This window comes from Microtus ochrogaster, chromosome 19 (assembly GCF_000317375.1).
Source record: "Microtus ochrogaster isolate Prairie Vole_2 chromosome 19, MicOch1.0, whole genome shotgun sequence".
Taxonomy (NCBI): Eukaryota; Metazoa; Chordata; class Mammalia; order Rodentia; family Cricetidae; genus Microtus; species Microtus ochrogaster.
Window position 1 is genome coordinate 48547678 of NC_022021.1, and position 5963 is coordinate 48553640.

Here is a 5963-nt window from a genome sequence, read left to right on the forward strand (position 1 = left end):
GGAAACCTAGACTACATCATAAAACACAGCTGCCCTCATTCCACCCGCCTGCAGGACCACCCAGGCTACCTTCATGCTCTCAGTGGTTTCCATCAGGCAGGCATCACCACAGATGCTCCTCTTTAAGGTTTCTTACCTTGTTGGGAGGAGCAACACTTACCTGGTGGCTCAAGTCAACGGTTGAGAAGCATCTTTACTTTACTATAGCATTTTGTCGTTATGCATTGCACGTGTAACATCATTCCCCCATATCATAATAGAGTCACTGACGCACAAACATATCTCTTTGTTCTGTGACCACACCCACTCAAAATCCATTTTCCGAAGGCAGTGGGAATGAACCTTTTCAAAAACCCCAACTTTCATCCAGAAGGAGGATGTCGACAAAAGGCTTTTCTCCATCCAGCCTGACAGCTGTTTGTGGAATAACCACTCTGAGGCTTATTATCAGTTGCAACTGTTTGGCCGATGGCTTAGGCTATTACTGCCTAGCTCTCTCTTATAAATTAACCCATTTCTACTGATCTGTGTATTACTGTGTGGCTGTGTCATTACCTCTGTTCTGGTATCATTCTCCTTAGGCATCTGCTGGCATTTCTCTTCTTTGGTAGCTATATGGCATCTCCCTGACTCCTCCTTCTCTTTCCCTGCATCATTGTTTGGACTTCTTGCCTAGCTATATTTTACCTGTCCGTTGGCTGAAGCAGCTTTATTCATCAACCAATAAAAGCAACATATATACAGAAGGACATCCCACATCATCTCTGCTTTTCTGTCTAATTATAAAGGAAGGTTTTAACTTAAACATAGTAAAATTACATAGAACAGAACAGGTATCAAGCTAGAACTATAGTTACACTGGCAGGACACTGCCATTAATAGTGTCTGCACACACTGGTTTTAGCTAAAGGTCAACCATTTATAAACATCCAAACTAGAACCAGAGGAAGGTTTTGCCATTCCTCTGAGCTGGCCCCAGGGACATCTTTCCTAGTTGCATGGGTCTGAGGCACTGCGGTCTTTTATGTGGCCATGCTCATGTCAAATACACATTCACCTGAGACTTCACCTGGTCCCCCAAAAAACATAAATTTATAAATTAAATTAATGGTTTATAGTCTGCTTTCTGTCTTCTTGGGAAACCAGAAAATCCACTCATGGGGCTGACTTTGTGTTGCAGTGGAGATGTGGATAGATGAGGCAGATGTGACATCTCCCACAAAACATCAAATGCTTACTTTAGATTTATAGTTATATAGAAAATGTTTTCCCACCCTTGATCTAAGGCATTACCATAAAATATTTTAGGAATATGTCATAAATATTCTTTGTTTTATAATACATGAATTCAGATTATCTTAACATTTTTAGCGTAACATTTATAAGGTCCTGGCCTACGTAGACAATTTTCCAAATGGTGAATCATAAAACATTTCAAACACAGAGAAGTAAATTATTCCCCTTCTCACGCTGACTCTGCCTTTACTTTTTGCTCTCTTTGTTTTATCGCGGTCTGAGCCAATCCTCTGTCTGTTTGCCAATGACATGGCTCTCCCTTGTTTTTCTGGATGCATTTCAGGATCTCGAGTAGAATATACAACTAAGCAAGAGGCCAGCCTTCTACACGGGCGCTGTTTCAGAGCTGTGCTTCCTGTCACTCAGCTTTCAGCCTCCACACATGGCCCGCATAGAGGACTCCCAAGCCCTGGCCATGACAGGCAGCCCCCAGCTGATGGAGGAAGGTCATTGGTTAATTAAATAAAGAAGCTGCTTGCCCTGATAGGTTAAAACATAGGTGGGAGGAGTAAACAGAACAGAATGCTGGGAGGAAGAGGAAGTGAGCTCAGAGACTCGACAGCTCTCCTCTCTGGAGCAGACGCCTCAAAGAGACATGATGCTCCACTCTTGCGGGCAGAGGCAAGAGCTCTGCTCTCTGAGGCACACGCGATGAAGCTCCGACCCAGGATGGACGTTGGCTAGAATCTTCCCAATAAGCACACCTTGGGGTGCTACACACAGATGATTAGAAATGGGCTAAATTAATATGTGAGAATTAGCCTAGAAGAGAATGGGCCAAGCAGTGATTAAAAGAATACAGTGTCCGTGTAATTATTTCGGGGCATAAGCTAGCCAGGCGGCCCGGGTGCAACTGGGGTGCTGGGGACGCAGCCCCGCCACTCCTATTACTACACCCAGCCATGTTGCTACCCAGTTTTTTTTTGGCTGGGTTTTACACTTATTTGTTTCCTGGATTCCTCTCCTTCTTGTAGAGAAGCTGAGGAGCCTGTGGATGTTTTCATTTGCTGCAGTATCCCTAGAACCTGGATCAGTGCCTGGGACAGAGCAGGTGCACACTCTATGAATGAATGAACGGGATAAATGAATAAATGGGTGATTTGCATTTATTTGACAGAACAATGTTCTGACATCCATTACAACAAAAATGTCTCAGGAAAATGACACAAAACAAAGGCTGACCTGAACAACCCATCTGAATCCGAAAGCTATCTGGATCGCGTCAATTTAAAGGGCCTGCAGTTAAAGTGCCCATGCTGGTGTAGGGACTATCTCTTGCCTTAACTGTTCAGTGCAGCGAATTTGTCACATCCCAGGTGGTTTCACTAACCATATCTTCTCTCTACCTGCTCCTTTGCTTGGCCATGTAGACATTCTTAGTCCATGCGGCTTTGAAGTGGACATAAAGACAGGTCTGCATGAAGGTGATAAAAGGTAGTGGTAGCCACAGGAAAGTCTGGGCAAACTAGGGAAAATAAACAATGCCAACTGCAGCTGTTACCAGCCCCTGCCCAAGTCCTGCTGCTAAGACAGGACAGGGGAGTCTGGCACCAGCCGTATGTCTGCAGCCTCACAGCACATTAGCAATGGTGGGAAGGATTTTGAAAATTTGAGCGAGAGTCATAACATAGCTGGAAGTAAAAAGAAAGGCAGCTGTAGGGAGCTGGAGAGCTGAGCGTCATCTGGGGGAGGAAGCGAGAATGTCTGCTGGAGCTCCGAAGCCACAGCTCCCACGAGATGAGCAGCTCACATTTCAGGAACGGTGGAATTTGAAACTCTTGGCCACATTACTCATCCCTAATTTCCATTGAGGCATCTTCGTGGACGTAATGGCCAGCTGCAGCCAGCACTCGTGCTGGGGAGAGGGTGCTCAGGGACTCGAGGCAATGTTAATTGAGCCTCAATTGTGGGTAGAATGGCGTCGGCTCCCGCTGCAGGCAGTGTGTGGGCGCTGCAGAGCAATGGAGCACACATGACCAGTTACGTTGAGGACACGGCCTTGGGAAGCATGAGGACGATTGCCAATCATTAACCGAGTCTGGGAGTAATTACAAGTTCCCACTCCAACGTAACACTACATCCAAATGCCCAGGAAACAACATTTTTAAGGGCATGACATGTCAAGAAAGAATCCAAACATTTCATCGAAAGTGTGGGGCATGAAGCATAGGCAAAAATCTGGTTACTTGTTACCTGGGTCACAAAATGAGCAGAGGAAAGTTGCTAGGAAAGTCCTCTTGCTAGGGTATAATTTAGGGTCAAGTGGAAAGTTCGAGACGTGTCAAGAACCGCATGTATCATGTACAAGAACCTACTGTAAGAGAAGAGCCTGGGAGCCTGCTTGGATTATTTAATTGCAGGCATTCCGGAAACTTAACCGTAAACTCAGTGTCTGTAGCCTTGGCCTGCCCCTTCTTTGCAGTGAGTGCAAAGAAGGGGGTGGGCCATTTTCCACTTGTCCTCACCAGCCTCGGAGGAACTGCTATTGAGTGTGCAACAGCAATAAGGGCCAAGTGTGATATTTTAGGTCAACACTACAAGAGCTGCAACAGTTTGGTGTGTGTGTGTGTGCGAGTGTGCATGCGCGTGCGAGTGTGCATGTGAGTGTGTGTATGTGTGCATGTGAGTGTGTGTGTGCATGTGAGTGTGTGTATGTGTGCATGTGAGTGTGCGTGTGTGTATGTGTGCACGTGCATGCGTGTGCGTGTGTGTATGTGTGCTTGTGAGTGTGCGGGTGTGGGTGTGAAGAATTGCAGTTTTTAAGGATTGGTGTGGTTTTGATGTAAAGTGTTCCACATATGCTTCTGTGTTTGAACACTTGGTCCTTGCTTGTCACCATGCTTTGGAAATTTCTAGAACCTTAAGAAGATAGAGCCTTGCTGGAAGAAATGGGTCACTTGTGGGAGGGGTGTGGTTTTATAGCACAGTCACATTTTCTGTAGACTGATGACCGATATGGATACAACGCAACCAGCAGACCCCCGATCTTGCTGGCGTGCCTTCCTCGCCACAGAGGACCATGTTCTCCGAGAACTGTAAGCCCAAACGACCCCTTCCACCCTTAAATTGCTCCTCATCAGTCATTGGTCATAGCAACGAGAAAACAAAGTAATACAAGAACTAGGTGATCTTGTTCACTGTCTTCCCCGAGTTCACAGTGCCAGGGGTCTCTGCATCAGAAGAACTAGATAAGGGAATTTTCCTTTGAGAATTTAAGGTCATCGTTGACAAGATCTGACCCCTTCTCACTCACAGGACATTGTGTCTCCATTCCTTCTCAGCCATGGCACTACATGCGAGCGGTGTGTGTGGTGTCCTCCTCCGAGCTCCCCAGAGACTGGTGAAGGGCTCCTTGGTGTTGCGGGATATTTGATCACACTGTGAAACCTGAGATTGTGTTAAATAAATTAAACTTGGATCTGAAGTCACCACGAAGGCCCTTGCTTTAGATCACCCCAAGAGATGACGGAATTGCTCTCTTCTGACTGGAGGGGGCCGTTCACTGTCATGTCAGAGAATTCTCCCAGGGTTGTTTTCCTTATGGGGTACTTCTTTCTGTAATGTCGGCCCTACACTCTAGTCACTGGGCCTGTGCTCTCAGTGGGAAACTGGGTGCAGCACGGAAGATGGATTATCGTCCTGCTCTGACTCGAGTGATTCATTCACTGGACAGAGACCTCTGAGCACTCTGCTCCTTCAGGCAAAAACCCCAGCCCATCCGTCACGCCCTGGCATTCAGGGCTTAGCTTACATGTTTGTTTCCCTCAGTTTCTCTATACATTTCAGTTTCTGAATGGTTTTAGGCTTACAAAAAAAAAAATCCTTATAAACACAAAACAGCGGGTTTTCCCTGAAGGAAATACTCCAGAACCATTCTCAGGGTGCTGCGTGGTACTTCACAGTGCCCTTGAAGACAACCTCCGCTCCTTAGCTGTTCTCTCCACAGTGTCTCACTGAGGTTACACGCAGTTGAAGTAGATGTCCGGTTGCTAATCCATCCTCTACCCCCAATCCACCACCTCAACACGAGACGTCAACTCTTCGTGCCTGCCTCTTCTGTCTCACCTATTCTCACTGGTAGACCGTCCAAGAGGCTGTAAATGATGTAAATATACGCACCATGAATGACTTTCTTCTTTAACACGTAAGGGGGAATTGTCTTATTATTTCTATCTCATGGGTTCTCCAAAGCATTTTTGGAGATAAACAATGTTTATTGCTAATTCCCTTTGTAATCACTTACATGCTATCCTGAATCAACAATGGACACCACTTTCCAGAAATAATTTGTTTTCCTAGCGATCTGCACATCCGAATGAGCTTGGAACTGCCTGTTCATTACCATCAACCACAGAGCTTGGGCTTCTGAATGACAGAAAACTGAAAGCAAGTGTAGCCTTAACCAAGAGACCACAGCAACCACAGAGATGACAGCACACACCATCAGTGAGCTCATGGGCTCTGAGACAAGAGGTGCCATGAATCCATCAAAGTCCAGAGATGAAGAAATGAAGCAAAATGATCGCCGTGTTTTATATGATGTGGGCATCTTTCCCACACCAGCATAGCCCTGAGCTACTAACCAATGCAGTGACCACTAACCAATTCCATCAGGACAACCGTCTGCTACTAACCAGTGCAGTGCCCACTAACCAATTCCATCAGCA